The 18,211-nt window shown below is 41.3% G+C and overlaps 1 long non-coding RNA gene across 1 annotated transcript in view; it reads right to left on the reverse strand.

Moving 5' to 3' along the window:
- Positions 1-15,564, reverse strand: part of LOC129531606 (uncharacterized) — a 59,827-nt gene extending 44,263 nt beyond the window's left edge. Inside the window, exons 1-2 of the long non-coding RNA XR_008676889.2 lie at positions 15,367-15,564; positions 15,027-15,158 (exon numbers count right to left, since the gene is read on the reverse strand). This is a non-coding gene — a long non-coding RNA (uncharacterized lncRNA). The remainder of the gene's footprint in view (positions 1-15,026; positions 15,159-15,366) is intronic.
- Positions 15,565-18,211: the final 2,647 nt, after the last annotated feature.

Here is an 18,211-nt window from a genome sequence, read left to right on the forward strand (position 1 = left end):
CTTATCGAAATCCAAAGCAGAAGAGAATGCTTGATCTCCTCCAAAGTGTCAACATGAAAGAGAATATTTTAAGGCAGCCTGAGGGAGATGCGGTCACCAACACAGTAACAACAATCAAGGTGGTAGTAATGCGGTACATTTTTTTGGAGGCGTTAAGCCCAGTCCTCCAAAATTTGCTGCACAGCTGCAGGGATAGGAAATATTCTGCCCTTCCCCCATTCCTGCCTAAGTAACATTCCTGTTGAGTTGTCAAGAGGCCCTGGCATTTAGAACATTGGCAAATATTTACTCAACACCAGTAGAGTACTTTAAATACGGCGAGTCATCAATGGTGGAGACACTCGACACCACTAACAAATAACCCTTTGAGCAGTAGCTTTTTATAAATGTAGGGAGGACAGAGTAGAGGAGATAAAAGTTAATAAGGGTAGGAATTCCCAGCAGCTTCAATCTGGAATATGATGCCTAAAGGAATTTCAAGTTAGTAAGTTTGTAAATATCTATTAACACTAAGTACTGCAGGATTCTGGGTGGCCGCCTCTTTTCACCACCTCATTTTGCCATTTTGGCACTGCTTTCATATTAATGTTGTGTATAATATTGCACACTTCAATTCTGGGTGTCTTTACCCCTTATATTGTGGTTTCCACTGACAACCAGAGCAGGTTAAAAACAAATGATCCACTTCACACTGATCTATCCCACAATTGCTCAAGGATGAATAGCATCATAAAAGTGGAACAAGCTGTATAAGGAGAGCACTTCAGGCAGGAGAAAGAGTCAGCTAAATCTGACACCCAGGAAGGAAATTAGGATTTAGTCCAATGCCAGCATTTTACATCATTTTTTTTTAACTTAACAAGCTGAGACATGAGTTTTACCAAGATCGCATAATTATAAGCATCTTCTCAGAATTAGTTTTACTCTCTGTGTTTCCTCTGTTTTTAATACCTATAATATTAGAACTCGATCGCAATATAATTGCATGCTACACTTTACAATCTTGTTTAAAAAAACATTTATTTTAGGTTCAGAGGTACACAGGCAGGTTTGTTATATAGGTAAATTGTGTGTCACCAGGGTTTGGTATACAGATTATTTCATTATCCAGGTAATAAGCATAGTGCCAAATAGGTAGTTTTTTTTTAATCCTCTCCCTCCTTCCACCCTCCCTCCTCAAGTAGGCCCCAGTTTCTGTAACGTGCAGTATTTGATATTCTGTTTCTGCATTAGTTTGCTTAGGATAATAGCCCCCAGCTCCATCCATGTTGCTGCAAAGACGTGATCTCATTCTTTTTTATGGCTGCATAGTATTCCATGGTGTACCACATTTTATTTATCCAGTCTATCATTTGATGGGCATTTAGGTTGATTTCATGGCCTTGCTATTGTAAATAGTGCTGCCATGAACATATGTGTGCATGTGTCTTTATGGTAGAATAATTTACATTCCTTTGGGTATATACCCAATAATGCGATTGCTGGGATGAATGGTAATTCTATTTTAAGTTCTTTGAAAAATCACCACACTGCTTTCCACAATGGCTGAATTACTTTACATTTCCACCAGCAGTGTATAAGCATTCTTTCTCTGCAATCTCCCTACCATATTATTTTTTTACTTTTTAATAGTAGCCATTCTAGGCCAGGCATGGTAGCTCACACCTTTAATCCCAACACTTTGGAAGGCTGAAGTGGGCGGATCACTTGAGCCCAGGAGTTCAAGAGCAGCATGGGCAACGTGGCCAAACCCAGCTTCTATAAGAAATACTAAAATTACCCAGGTGTGGTGGGCATGCACCTGTAGTCCCAGCTACTTGGGAGACTGAGGTGAGAGGATTGCTTGAGTCCAGGAGAAGGAGGTTGCAGTGAGCCAAGATTGTACCGCTGGAGTGCAGTGGTACAATAAAAAACAATAATAATAATAGCCGGGTCCATTCCAAGATGGCCAAATAGGAACAGCTCTGGTCTGCAGCTGCCAGCGTGATTGATGCAGAAGATAGGTGATTTCTGCATTTCCAACTGAGGTACCTGGTTCATCTCATTGGAGTTGTTTTGACAGTGGGTGCAGCCCACAGAGGGCAAGGCAAAGCAGGGCAGGGTGTCGCCTCACCCAGGAAGTGCAAGGGGTTGGGGGGATTTCTCTTTCTAAGCCAAGGGAAGCTGTGACAGACAGTACCTGGGAAAACGGGACACTCCCACCCAAATATTACGCTTTTCCCATGGTCTTAGCAACTGGCAGAGCAGGAGATTCTCTCCCGTGCCTAGTTTGGTGGGTCCCACACCCACAGAGCCTTGCTCACTGCTAGCGCAGCAGTCTAAGATTGACCTGCGAGGCTGCAGCCTGGCAGGGGGAGGGGCGTCTGCCATTGCTGAGGCTTGAGTAGGTAAACAAAGTAGCCAGAAAGCTCAAACTGGGAGGAGCCCACCACAGCTCAGCAAGGCCTACTCCTCTATAGACTCCACCTCTATGGGCAGGACATAACTGAACAAAAGGCAGCAGAAACTTCCGCAGACTTAAACGTCCCTGTCTGACAGCTCTGAACAGAGCAGTGGTCTCCCAGCATGCTGTTTGAGCTCTGAAAATGGACAGACTGCCTCGTCAAGTGGGTCCCTGACCCCCTTGTAGCCTAACTGGGAGACACCTCCCAGTAGGGGAGGACAAACACCTCATAAAGGTGGGTGCCCCTCTGGGACAAAGCTTCCAGAGGAAGGATCAGGCAGCAATATTTGCTGTTCTGCAATACTTGCTGTTCTGCAGCCTCTGCTGGTGATACCCAGGCAAACAGGGTCTGGAGTGGACCTCTAGCAAACTCCAACAGACCTGCAGCTGAGGGACCTGACTGTTAGAAGGAAAACTAACAAACAGAAAGGAATAGCATCAACATCAACCAAAAGGACATAACACACCAAAACCCCATCTGTAGGTCGCCAACATCAAAGACCAAAGTTAGATAAAACCACAAGGATGGGGAGAAACCAGAGCAGAAAAGCTGAAAATTGTAAAAACTAGAGCACCTCTTCTCCTCCAAAGGATCGCAGCTCCTCGCCAGCAATGGAACAAAGCGGGACGGAGAATGATTTTGAGGAGCTGACAGAAGTAGGCTTCAGAAGGTCGGTAATAACAAACTTCTCCAAGCTAAAGGAGCATGTTCTAACCCATCACAAGGAAGCTAAAAACCTTGAAAAAAGGTTACACAAATGTTTAACTACAATAAATCGTATAGAGAAGACCTTAAATGGCCTGATGGAGCTGAAAACCATGGCATGAGAACTTCATGATGCATGCACAAGCTTCAATAGCCAATTTGATCAAATGAAAGAAAGGATATCAGTGATTGAAGATCAAATTAATGAAATAAAGCAGGAAAACAAGATTAGAGAAAAAGGAGTAATAAAAATGAATAATGCCTCCGAGAAATACGGGACTATGTGAAAATACCAAATCTACATTTGATTGGTGTACCAGAAAGTGACGGGGAGAATGGAACCAAGTTGGAAAACACTCTTCAGGATATTATCCAGGAGAACTTCCCCAGCCTAGCAAGGCAGGCCAACATTCAAATTTGGGAAATACAGAGAACACCACAAAGATACTCCTTGACAAGAGCAACCTCAAGACACATAATTGTCAGATTCACCAAGGTTGAAATGAAGGAAAAAATGTTAAGGGCAGCCAGAGACAAAGGTCGGGTTACCCACAAAGGGAAGCCCATTAGACTAACAGCAGATCTCTCGGCAGAAACACTACAAGCCAGAAGAGAGTGGGGGGCAATATTCAACATTCTTAAAGAAAAGAATTTTCAACCCAGAATTTCATATCCAGCCAAACTAAGCTTCATAAGTGAAGTAGAAATAAAATCCTTTACAGACAAGCAAATGCTGAGAGATTTTGTCACTACCAGGCCTACCTTACAAGAGCTCCTGAAGGAAGCACTAAACATGGAAAGGAACAACCGGTAACAGCCACTGCAAAATCATGCCAAATTATAAAGACCATCAAGGCTAGGAAGAAACTGCATCAATTAACGGGCAAAATAACCACCTAACATCATAATGACAGAATGAAATTCACACATAACAATATTAACATTAAATGTAAATGGGCTAAATGTCCCAATTAAAAGACACAGACTGGCAAATTGGATAGAGTCAAGACCCATCAGTGTGCTGTATTCAGGAGACCCATCTCACGTGCAGAGACACACGTAGGCTCAAAATAAAGGGATGGAGGAAGATCTAACAAGCAAATGGAATATGAAAAAAGCAGAGGTTGCAATCCTAGTCTCTGACAAAACGGACTTTAAACCAACAAAGATCAAAAGAGACAAAGAAGGCCATTACATAATGGTAAAGGGATCAATTCAACAAGAAGAGCTAACTATCCTAAATATATATGCAGTCAATACAGGAGCACCCAGATTCATAAAGCAAGTCCTTAGAGACCTACAAAGAGACTTAGAATCCCACACAATAATAATGGGAGACTTTAACACCTCACTGTCAATATTAGACTGATCAATGAGACAGAAGGTTAACAAGGATATCCAGGACTTGAACTCAGCTCTGCACCAAGTGGACCTAATAGACATCTACAGAACTCTCCACCCAAAATCAACAGAATATACATTCTTCTCAGCACCACATCTCACTTATTCTAAAATTGACCACATAATTGGAAGTAAAGCACTCCTTTGCAAATGTAAAAGAACAGAAATCACAACACACTGTCTCTCAGACCACAGTGCAATCCAATTAGAACTCAGGATTAAGAAACTCACTCAAAACCACACAACTACACGGAAACTGAACAACCAGCTCCTGAATGACGACTGGGTACATAACAAACTGAAGGCAGAAATAAAGATGTTGTTTGAAACCGATGAGAACAAAGACACAACATACCAGAATCTCTGGGACACATTAAAAGCGATGTGTAGAGGGAAATTTATAGCACTAAATGCCCATAAGAGAAAGCAGGAAAGATCTAAAATCGACACCCTAACATCACAATTAAAAGAACTAGAGAAGCAACAGCAGACAAATTCAAAAGCTAGCAGAAGGCAAGAAATAACTAAGATCAGAGCAGAACTGACGGAGATAGAGACACAAAAAACCTTCAAAAAATCAATGAATCCAGGAGCTGGTTTTTTGAAATGATCAACAAAATTGATAGACCACTAGCAAGACTAATAAAGAAGAAAAGAGAGAAGAATCAAATAGATACAATAAAAAATGATAAAGGGGATATCACCACCAATCCCATAGAAATACAAACTACCATCAGAGAATATTTTGAACACCTCTATGCAAATAAATTAGAAAATCTAGAAGAAATGTATAAATTCCAGTACGCATACACCCTCCCAAGGAACTTCTTCCCAGGAAGAAGTTCAATCTCTGAATAGACCAATAACAGGCTCTGAAATTGAGGCAATAATTAATAGCCTACCAAACAAAAAAAGTCCAGGACCAGTTGGATTCACAGCAAAATTCTACCAGAGGTACAAAGAGGAGCTGGTACCATTCCTTCTGAAACTATTCTAATCAATAGAAAAAGAGGGAATCCTCCCTAACTCATTTTATGAGGCCAGCATCATCCTGATACCAAAGCCTAGCAGAGACACAATAAAAAAAAGAGAATTTTTACCAGTATCCCTGATGAACATCAATGCAACAATCATCAATAAAATATTGGCAAACCAAATCCAGCAGCACATCAAAAAGCTTATCCACCATGATCAAGTGGGCTTCATCCCTGGGATGCAAGGCTGGTTCAACATATGCAAATCAATAAACGTAATCCATCACATAAACAGAACCAATGACAATAACCACATGATTATCTCAATAGATGCAGAAAAGGCCTTTGACAAAATTCAACAGCGCTTCATACTAAAAACTCTCAATAAATTAGGTATTGATGGAATGTATCTCAAAATAATAAGAACTATTTATGACAAACCCACAGCCAATATCATACTGAATGAGCAAAAACTGGAAGCATTACCTTTGAAAACTGGCACAAGACAAGGATGCCCTCTCTCACCACTCCTATTCAACATAGTGTTGGAAGTTCTGGCCAGGGCAATTAGGCAGGAGAAAGAAATAAAGAGTATTCAATTAGGAAAACAGGAAGTCAAATTGTCCCTGTTTGCAGATGACATTATTGTATATTTAGGAAACCCCATCGTCTCAGCCCAAAATCTCCTTAAGCTGATAAGCAACTTCAGCAAAGTCTCAGGATACAAAATCAATGTACAAAAATCACAAGCATTCCTCTACACCAATAACAGACAAACAGCCAAATCATGAGTGAACTCCCATTCACAAATGCTACAAAGAGAATAAAATGCCTAGGAATCCAACTTACAAGGGATGTGAAGGACCTCTTCAAGGAGAACTACAAACCACTGCTCAATGAAATAAAAGAGGATACAAACAAACGGAAGAACATTCCATGCTTACGGATAGGAAGAATCAATATTGTGAAAATGGCCATACTGCTCAAGGTGATTTATAGATTCAATGCCATCCCCATCAAGCTACCAATGACTTTCTTCACAGAATTGGAAAAATCTACTTTAAAGTTAATATGGAATCAAAAAAGAGCCTGCATAGCCAAGACAATCCTAAACAAAAAGAACAAAGATGGAGGCAATCATGCTACCTGACTTCAAACTATACTACAGGGTTACAGTAACGAAAACAGCATGGTACTGGTACCAAAACAGAGATATAGATCAATGGAACAGAACAGAGCCCTCAGAAATAATACCACACATCTACCAACCATATGATCTTTGACAAACCTGAGAAAAACAAGCAATGGGGAAAGGATTCCCTATTTAATAAATGGTGCTGGGAAAACTGGCTAGCCATATGTAGAAAGCTGAAACTGGATCCCTTCCTTACACCTTATACAAAAATTAATTCAAGATGGATTAAAGACTTACATGTTAGACCTAAAACCATAAAAACCCTAGAAGAAAACCTAGGCAATACCATTCAGGAGATAGGCATGGGCAAGGACTTCATGACTAAAACACCAAAAGCAATGGCAACAAAAGCCAAAATTGACAAATGGGATCTAATTAAACTAAAGAGCTTCTGCACAGCAAAAGAAACTACCATCAGAGTGAACAGGCAACCTACAGAATGGGAGAAAATTTTTGCAATCTACCCATCTGACAGGGGCTAATATCCAGAATCTACAAAGAACTTAAACAAATTTACAAGAAAAAACAAACAACCCCATCAAAAAGTGGGCAAAGGATATGAACAGATACTTCTCAAAAGAAGACATTTATGCAGCCAAAAGACATGAAAAAATGCTCATCATCTGTGGTCATCAGAGAAATGCAAATCAAAACCACAATGAGATACCATCTCATGCTAGTCAGAATGGCAATCATTAAAAAGTCAGGAAACAACAGGTGCTGGAGAGGATGTGGAGAAATAGGAATGCTTTTACACTGTTGAGGGGAGTATAAATTAGTTCAACTATTGTGGAAGACAGTGTGGCAATTCCTCAAGGATCTAGAACTAAAAATACCATTTGACCCAGCCATCCCATTACTTGGTATATACCCAAAGGATTATAAATCATGCTACTACAAAGACACATGCACATGTATGTTTATTGCCACACTATTCACAATAGCAAAGACTTGGAACCAACCCAAATGTCCATCGATGATGGACTGGATTAAGAAAATGTAGCACATATACACCATGGAATACTATGCAGCCATAAAAAAGGATGAGTTCATGTCCTTTGCAGGGACACAGATGAAGCTGGAAACCATCATTTTCAGCAAACTATCACAAGGACAGAAAACCAAACACTGCATGTTCTCACTCATAGGTGGGAATTGAACAATGAGAACACTTGGACACAGGGTGGGGAACATCACACCAGGGCCTGTCAGAGGATGGGGGTTGGGAGAAGGATAGCATTTGGAGAAATACCTAATGTAAATGACGAGTTGATGGGTGCAGGAAACCAATATGGCACATGTGTACCTATGTAATAAATCTGCACTTTGTGCACATGTACCCTAGAACTTAAAGTATAATAATTTAAAAAATAATAATAATAATAATAGCCATTCTGACTGGTATGAGATGATATCTCATCGTGGTTTTGATTTGCAATTCTCTAATGATTTATAATGTTGAGTATGTTTCCATATGCTTGTTGGCTGCATGCATGTCTTCTTTTGAAAAGTATCTGTTCACATCCTTTGCCCACTTTTTAATGAAGCTGTTTGTTTTTGCCTGTTGGTTTAAGTTCCTTATAAATGCTTGTTACTAGATCATTGTCAGATGCATAGTTTGCAAATATTTTCTCCCATTCTGTAGGCTGTCTGTTTGCTCTGTTGATAGTTTCTTCTGCTGTGCAGAAGCTCTTTGATTTAATTAAGTCTCGTTTGTCCATTTTTGTTTTGTTGCTATTGCTTTTGCCATCTTCATCATGAAATCTTTGCCAGGGCCTATGTCCAGAATAGCATTTCCTACATTATCTTCCAGGGTTCTTATACTTTTAGGTTTTACATTTAAGTCTTTAATCCATCTTGAATTGATTTTTGTATATAGTGTAAGGACAGTGGCTAGTTTCAATTTTCTGCATATGATTAGCCAGTAATCCCAACAGGAAGAAGGAGTCCTGTCCCCAGTGCTTGTTTTTGTCAACTTTGTCAAAGATCAGATGGTTGTAGGACTGCGGCATTATTTCTGGACTTTCTATGTTGTTACATTGGTCTATGTGTCTGTTTTTGTACCAGTATCATGCAGCTTTGGTTACTGTAGCCTTTATTGTTATGGAGTCAGGTAACAAGGTAACATAATGCCTCCAGCTTTGTTCTTTTTCTTTAGGATTGCTCTGCCTATTCAGGCTCTTTTATGGTTCTCTATGAATTTTAAAATAGTTTTTTGTAATTCTGTGAGGAGTATCATTGGTAGTTTGATAGGAATAGCATTGAATCTGTAAATTGTTTTGGGTAGTATGGCCATTTTAACAATATGGATTCTTCCTATCCATGAGTATAGAATGTTTCCCCATTTGTTTGTGTCATCTCTGATTTCTTTGAGCAGTTTTTCACAATTCTCATTGTAGAGATCTTGTACCTCCCTGGTTAGCTATATTCCTATCTATTTTACTCTTCTTGTGGTTATTGTGAATGGGACTGCATTCTTGATTTGGCTCTCAGCTTAGATGTTGTTGGTGTATAGAAATGCTACTGACTTTTGTACAGTAATTTTGTATCCTGAAACTTTGATGAAGTTGTTTATGGGATCTAGGAGTTTTGGGGCAGAGATTTTGGGGGTTTGTAGGTAAGAATAATGTCATCTGCAAGGAAATTGGCCTGAAGTTTTATTGTTCATTGTCGTGTCTCTGCCAGGTTTTGGTGTAAGGGTGATGCTGGACTCATAGAATGAGCTGGGGAGGAATCTCTTCTCCTCAATTTTTTGAAATAGTTTCAGTAGGAACAGTACCAGCTCTTCTTTAGACATCTGGTAGAATTCAGTTGTGAATCCATCTGGCCCTGGGCTTTTTCTGGTTGGTAGGCTTTTTATTTCTGATTCTATTTCAGAACTCATTACTGGTCTGTTCAGGGATTCAATTTCTTCCTTGTTCAATCTTGGGAGGTTATATGTTTCCAGGAATTTATCCATTTCTTCTAGGTTTCTTCCAGTTTGTGTTCATAGAAGTGTTCATAGTAGTCTCTGAGAGTTCTTTGTATTTCTGTGGGGTCAGTGGTAAAGTCCCCTTTGTCATTTCTGATTATGTTTACTTGGATCTTCTCATTTTTTTCCTTTATTCATCTAGCCAGCAGGTTATCAATCTTATTTATTCCTTCAATGAACAAACTACTGCATTTGCTTATCTTTTGTATGGTTTTTCATTTCTCAATTTCTGTCAGTTCAGCTCTAATTTTGATTATTTCTTGTCTTCTGCTAGTTTTGGGGTTAGTTTGCTCTTGTTTCTCTAGTTCCTCTAGATGTGATGTTAGGTTGTTACTTTGAGATCTTTCTTTTTTAAGTGAGTCTTTAGCACTATAAACTTGCCTCCTAATACTCCCTTAGCTGTGTCCCAGAGATTCTGGTATGTAATATCTTTGTTCTCATTAGTTTCAAAGAATTTCTTGATTTCTGCCTTAACTTCATTTTTTACCCAAAAGTCATTCAGGAGCAGGTTGTTTAATTTTCATATACTTGTATAGTTTTGAGTGATTTCTTAGTATTGATTTACATTTTAATTGTTCCATGATCTGAGAATGTATTTCATATTTCAGTTTTTTTGAATTTGCTGAGGACTGTTTTATGGCCAATTGTGTGGTTAATTGTAGAGTTTGTGCCATGTGCACATGAGAAAAAGAATGTATAGTCTGTTGTTTTTGGGTGAAGACTTCTGTAGATAACTGTTAGGCCCATTTGGTCAAGTGTCAAGGTCAGGTCCCAAATATCTTCATTAGTTTTCTGCCTCAATGATCTGTCTAATACTGTCGTGGGGTGTTGAATTCTCCCACTATTATTGTGTGGTTATCTAAGTCTCTTTGTAGGTCTCTAAAAATTTGCTTCATGAATCTGGGTGCTCCTGTATAGGGGGAAAATATATTTAGGATAGTTACATCTTCTTGTTCAATTGAACATTTTACCACTATATAATACTCTTCTTTGTCTTTTCAAATCATTATTGGCTTAAAGTCTGATTTGTCTGAAATTAGAATAAGCAACCTGATTTTTTGTTTCCCATTTGCTTGATAGATCTTTCTCCATCCCTTTACTTTGAGCCTATGGGTGTCATTGCATGTGAAATGGGTCTCTTGAAGACATCATACAGCCAGGTCTTGCTTCTTTATCCAACTTGCAACTCTGTGCCTTTTAATTGGGGTACTTAGCCTGTTTACATTAGAACTTAATATTGATATGTGCAGATTCGATCCTGTCATCATGTCGTTAGCTGGTTATTACGCAGACTTGATTGTGTGGTTGCTTTATAGTGTTAATGGTCTATATACTTAAGTGTGTTTTTGTGGTGGCTGGTAATAGTCTCTTGTTTCCATATTTAGCATTCCCTTAAGTACCTTTTGTAAGGCAGGCAGGTCTGGTGGTAATGAATTCCCTTAGCATTTGGTTTTCTGAAAAGGACCTTATTTTTTCTTCACTTATGAAGCTTAGTTTGACTAGATGTGAAATTCTTGGTTGAAGTTTCTTTTCTTTAAGAATATTGAGTACAGGCCCACAATCTCTTCTGGCTTATAGAGTTTCTAGTGAAAATTCTGCTGTTATCTTAATGGGTTTCCCTTTGTATTAATAGGTGACCTGCCCTGTCTTTCTAGCTGCTTTTAATATTTTTTCTTTCATGTCAACCTTAGAGAATCTGATTATATGTCTTGGGAATGATCATCTTGTATAATATCTCACAGGGGTTCTCTGCATTTCCTTAATTTAAATGTTGGTCTTTCTAACAAGGTTGAAAAAATGTTTGTAAATAATATCCTCAAATATGTTTTCAGAGTTGCATATTTTTTCTCCCTCTCTTTCAGGGACACCAATGAGTCATAAGTTTGAAATGGTCATTGCAAAATTATAACTGAGACAATGAAAGAGATCTGACCTAACCGAATCCATCTTGCCTCTAACCTCCAAGCTGTCCTTGTTCATTTCTAGGCATAGGCCAAGCTAACTTTGAGAGGAACTTAGTTTATAGTTCAGCTTTGAAACAAAGATGATAATGCTCTTTCCCCAAACAAACCCCCTTCCTACCTGGGGAATAGACTGTCTTTGTAGGACTAACAAATAAGCCACATGATTAGAAATTATGGTTTAGGAGTCATGCAGCTGGAGGCTGCAAGATTCTAAACCTCCCCAAATTGCTCCTGGGGATAACACCACTATTATAAAACCTAAGATCAGTGCTTGAGCTATTTTGCAGACCCTGTACTAGATGGATCAGCTGGCTCCACCTAGACCAATAAACTGGCCCATCTGGTCTGACTCAGGAACTGACTCAGCACTAGAGGACAGCTTTACCTCCCTATGATTTCATCTCCAACCTGACCAATCAGAACTCCCAATTCACTGGCCCCCACCCCCACCCACCAAATTATCCTTAAAAACTCCAATCTCCAAATTCTCAGGGAGACTGATTTGAGTAATAATAAAACTCTGGTCTCCCGCACAGCCGGCTCTGCATGAATGACTCTTTATTGCAATTCCCTTGTCTTGATAAATCAGCTGTTTAGGCAGCAGACAAGGTGAAACTGTTGGGTGATTACAGGTTTGGTCTCTTCACATAATCTCATATTTCTTGGAAGTTTTGTTCATTCTTTTTATTCTTTTTTCTTTATTTCTGTCTGACTGAGTTAAATTGAAGACCCAGTCTTTGAGTGCTGAGATTCTTTCCTCAGCTTGGTCTATTCTGCTGTAAATACTTGTGATTGCATTATGAAATTCTTGTAGTGTGTTTCTCACCTCTGTCAGATCAGTTCTTTCTTATAATGGCCATTTTGTCTTTCAGCTCCTGTATCATTTTATTGTAATCCTTAGATTCCTTGGATTGAGTTTTGACTTTCCCCTGAATTTCAATGATCTTCATTCCTATCCATATTCTGAATTCTATGTCCGTCATTCTAGCCATTTCAGCCTGGTTGAGAACCCTTGCTAGGGAAGCAGTGCAGTCATTTGAAGGAAAAAAGACACTCTAGGCTTGAGTTTCCAGAGTTCTTGCACTGATTCTTTCTCATCTGTGTGAGCTGATGTTCCTTAACTGTAGTGTAATTTGAAAATATAATCAGCTGACTTCATTTCTGAATGTTTTCAGCATGCCAAAGTTTTGTGCAGGGTCTTTATTTTTAGCTAAATTCTTGTCCTTGGTTTCATGAGGGGTTGTATTAGCAAAGTATTTTTGGTGTTGAACTTTGGACTGCGATCCTGTAGATGGCGGTTAACGTAATGGCCAGTAGGTAGGCTCTTGCTCAGTCACATGGCTCTTCTGCATCTCCTCATGTTTGCAGCTGTGCTTTCTCTCAGTTCTCTTAGAGTGCGGGCTCCTCTTCCACTCAAGTGCTGGCTGCAAATCTTGGTTTGGCACTCCTGGGCTGCACACTGCAGCCCTCGAGCCAGCTCAGGTTTTACGTTCCCTCCCCAGCTTGGAGGCAGCAGGGGAAGGGACCTTGGCAGTGGTGTGGCAGAGGGCCTTTCACTTGTGTCTTGGGGATCCATCCCAAAGAAATGCAGAGCCACTACCAATTGGTGCAATCAGTCCGGGGTGGGGCAGCAATGTTGTGGGCCCAAGCCTGGAGGCCCTCCCTGGTGATGAGCAGGAGGGTGCAGGCGGCTCATAAGGGAGGTGGACTAGCTTCTCCTTAGGGCAGCTGTGGCTTGCTGGAGGTGTAGGTAAAGCAGTTAGGGTCTTTGTTCCTTCCTCAGTCCAAGGGCAGCATGAGCAGTACCACTGCAGTGGCAGTGGCAGAGGGGCTTTCAGTTGCCTCTGGGAGCTCCACTTCAGAGAAATGCAGAGCTGCTGCCAATGGGAATGTTCAGTCAGTGGGTGGGGTGTCTGTGCAGCTGGCCCAAGGTGGGGGGCAACTGGTGAAGAGCAGGCAGTTGGGGGTTCACAGGGAGCGCAGACTGGGATCCCCTCCATATGGCGACTTTGGCATGCTGGTGCCACAAGTAAATCCCTCAGGCCCTTTGTTCCTTCTTCAGTCCTAGGGCAGCAAGGGCAGAACCGCTGCAGTGGCAATGGGGCTGTCGGGGCTGTCGGTTGCCTCAGGGAGCTCCACCCCAGGGAAACACAGAGCCACTACCAGTGGAAATACTCAGCTAGGGGTGAGGTAGCTGCTCTGTGGTCCCGAGCTGGGGGGCCCTGCCTGGTGAAGGGTGGGAGATAGGGGCTCACAGAGAAGAGAGACTGGGCTCCTCTCTGTATGGTGGCTGCAGCATGCTGGAGGTTCCAGCGAGGCAACCAGGTCCTTTGTTTCTTCCCCAGCCTGAGGGCAATAAGGGCAGTACCACTGCGGCTTCACTGACCGAGGGACTGTGGATCATGTCTGCGATTTCCTCCCCAGAGAAACGCAGAGCTGCCACCAACGGAAGTGTTCAAGCAGGGGCAGGGTGGCTGTGCTGGGGTCCCAGGTCAAGAGATCCTGCGCAGTGAGGAGTAGCAGGGGCAGGGACCCGCATGGAAAACTGTCTGGCTCCTTTTCCGTAAGGCAGCTGCACTGTGCTGGAGCCCCGCGTGAGTCCCTAATCACTGCAATCCTCAGCCTGAGGGCAACAGGAGCAAGGGCTGTGGAGTAGCGAAAATGGCGACCCACCTGCTACCTCTGGGAGCTCCATCTCAGAGAAGTGCAGAACTGCTACCAGCCCAATGGTCCAAGCAAGGGGTGGCTGGGATTCCAGGTCAAGAGGCTCTGCCCAGTGAGAAGGAGCAGGGCTGGGGACCCACGTGGAAAACAATCTCGCCGCTTTACTGTAAGGCAGCTGTGCTGTACTGGGGGTCCCTGTGAGTGCGTAATCACTGTGCTCCCTCCAGAGCCTAAGGGCAACAGGAGGGACTGCTGTGGAGCAGTGAAAATGGCGGCCTGCCTGCTACCTCTGGGAGCTCCGTCCCAGGGAAGCGCAGAGCAGCTAGTGGCCTGAGAGTTCAGCTGGCGCTGGGTGGCTACGCTAAGGTCCCAGGCCAGTGGACGTTGTCTGAGGAGGTGCAGTGCAGGTGAGCCCCGCAGTTTGTCCACTGCACAGCCCCGTGGGTGTGGTCTCTATCTTGGTGGTGTGGGAAGGAGCCTTACCTTCCCTGTTGCCGGAACTGCAGCCGCTGGTGTTGGGATGCCCTGGGATCCAAGGCCACCAGCACTCTGCATGTGCCTGAGTGGCGGCTCCACCCAGACTCCACCTAGCTCTCCCTGTCAGTCTGCAGGCCCCGGTTGGGAGAGGTCATGGGTGTTCTCCTGAGCCCAGTGTTGCAACAGTCCCCTGGCAGAAGTGTGGGTCCCCGGGCACTCTGACTCACTCACCATTTCCCCATGTTGGGGTCCTCTCCTGGCTCCGTACCAGTCCCGGTGGGAGGCTGTCCTGTCTTACTCGTCTTTGTTCTCCGTGGGTTGTGTTGTTTCCTCGCTGAATCCCAGAGTGTCCACCTGGATGATCTAGTTAAAGAGCTAAATTAGCCAGGCGTGGTGGCGGGCGCCTGTAATCCCAGCTACTCCGGAGGCCGAGGCAAGAGAGTGGCGTGAACCCGGGAGGCGGAGCTTGCAGTGAGCCGAGATTGCGCCACTGCACTCCAGTCTGGGCAACAGAGCGAGACTCCGTCTCAAAACAAACAACAACAACAACAAAGAGCTAGTGTCTACTTACCACTTTCTTCTGTTTGTGAGAGTGGCGCACACTAGCTGTTTCTAGTCAGCCTTTTTTTTTTTTTTTTTTTGACACGGTCTCGCTCTGTCGCAGAAGCTGGAATGCAGTGGCGAGATCTCGAGTTACTGCAGCCTCAACCTCCCGGGCTCAATTGATCGTCCCGCCTCAGCCTCGGGAGTAGCTAGGACGGCAGGCACGCAACACCAGGCCTGGCTTTTTTTTTTTTTTTTTTGATTTCTTGTAGAGATGGGGTTTCCTTTTGTTGCCCAGGCTACTCTCGAACTCCTGGGATCAAGCACTTGTCCCGTCGGGCCTCCTAAAGTGCTGCTGGGATTGGCACGAGCCACCGCCCCTGGCCTAGTCAGCCATCTTAAGTAGAGGGATCCACGATATATTTTCCATTTTCTAATCTTAATCACGCCAAACACACACAGCCCACAGCTGACTCAGAGGCCTTTAGGAAGAACATGGACATAAAGATTAAATAATTTAGGCAGGAAAGAACATTCTCAAGACACCAACTATATGTTAAAATGAAGAGAAAGTTATTTGGATTAAGCCAGAGCATTCTCTCCTATAGCTAGCAGTAATAATAATAAGTAGAAATTTTTAGATGCATTATGACATCTAATCCTGACTAAAATCCTGTGAAGTAGGATTGTTATCCCCATTTTAGAAATGACGAAGCCAAAGCTTGAAGAGGTTAAGTAATTTCCCAAGGTCTTGGAGGTCCTGTAGCTGATAAATGAGAATGCAAGCATTTGAATCTAATCAGTCAGGCTCCAGTAGCTTCCTCTTCACTACTAGGCTGCACTGCCTAGGTTTAGGCTTAACATAGACAAGTAAACAACATACATGAAAGTGATTTGCAAATCAGTTTCCCACAACTTCAAAAAAGTTTCATTCTACATACAGAATTTGGAAATTTCCTTATTTTATAGTATGTCATAAAATTTCTGACCTAAAACAGTAGAATAATTTCGACTCACAATTCTCAAGCGGCCTTTTCTATTGATGTGCTGCATTTTATTTCAATTGCTAATTTTTATAACTAATTAATATGATTGCTCCCAGCTTAAGAACTATAGCTCTGCACTTATTTTAACATTTTTCAAGAACTTGGATTTTTTTCTTTACAAGATTGCTTTTTTTTAACTAAACATTTAGCATCTGTATCTTTTGGTCATCATTCAGAACTTGTTGTATTTCTCATAGTTTATTAGTGGAAATCGTGCTTAGTTTTAGAACAACTCATGCAGATTGGAAATGGGTTTACTTTCTGTTAAGGGTAAATGAAAGATTTTGATAGTGACCACTTATTTTATCAATGCGAAATTAACTATCACTCTAGGTGAGCCCTTTGAAATGGAATCTGAATTTTTTTAACGGATAAAATAGGAAATGACTTCTTTGTCAAATACTTATCTTGTACTTTTAAGCTGATTACAATCCTCCAAATTATGAATCACTGTCAAAATTTTTAAGTTCACTTTCAAATTACAAAATAATTTAATTTAATTCAATGGAATTTATTAGATGACTATAATGTGACTAGTAAATAGCAGTCCCAAACAAATATCTACATTATGTACAAGCAGAAATAAGAGAGTTACTTATTGATTAAATGTTAAAGATCAGCCACTTTTTAGCTCTTCCTTTCCAGGTCGGCTATGGGTCCCGACTAGTTAATTTTTTACTAGTTTTCCACATAAGATAAAATGAAAACTTGACTTAAAGAAAAAGAAGTAAACTAGGCATGCCAATTAGCAAAGTACTTGTGATGAACAGGACCTCATATTAGATGCTGATAAAATATACCTAAAAATTCAAAAATAGGTCCCAAATAATTTTACCACACTGTTTGAGTGTTGTCAATTTTACTCTGCATTTTTATTGCCTTAAAATTGTATATAGCTGAAGTATACAACTTGATATTTTTATATACATTATGAAACAATCACCATAATCAAGCTAATTAACATATCCATTCCCTCATATAGTTACTTTGGTGTGTGTGTTGGGAGTGAGGGGCTGAAAAACATCTACTGTGTTGGAAGTTCAGGTGTATAATACAGTATTTTTAACTATAGTCACATTGCTGTGCATTAGATCTCCAGTACTTATTCATCTTGCAAAACTAAAACTTTATACCCTTCAATCAACATCTCTCCATTTCTCCCTCCCCCGATCCCCTGGCAACCACCATTCTACTCTGCTTCTGTGAGTTTGACTATTTTAGATATCAGATATAAATGAAACCATGCAGTATTTGCCTTTCCGTGTCCGGATTATTTCACTTAGCATAATGTCCTCCAGGTTACTCCATATTATTGTAAATGGCAGATTTTCTTCTTTTCTAAGGCTCAAGAATATTCCATTGTATATAATATATACCACATTTTATTTATCCATTCATCTCTCAATGACATTTAAGTTGTTTCCATTTCTCCGCTATTGCGAATAATGCTGTAAAGAATATGGGAGTGCAAATATCTCTTCAAGATACTGATTTCAGTTCCTTTGGATATATACCCAGGAGTGAAATGGCTGGATCATATAGTAATTCTATGTTTAATTTTTTTAAGGACCCTGCATACTATTTTTCATAATGGCTATGCCAATTTACATTCTCACCAATGGTGTACAAGGGCTCCCTTTTCTCCAGGTCCTTGCCAACACTTGTTATAGTTTGTCTTTTTGATAGTAGCCCCTCTAACAGGTGTGGGGTGTTACCATATGGTTTTGATTTGCATTTCCCTGATGACTAGTGATGTTGAGCATCTTTTTATATAGCCATTGGCCATTTCATTGTCTTCTCTTTGAGAAACATCTGTTCAAGTCCTTC

Source organism: Gorilla gorilla, chromosome 12, assembly GCF_029281585.2.
Source record: "Gorilla gorilla gorilla isolate KB3781 chromosome 12, NHGRI_mGorGor1-v2.1_pri, whole genome shotgun sequence".
NCBI lineage: Eukaryota > Metazoa > Chordata > Mammalia > Primates > Hominidae > Gorilla > Gorilla gorilla.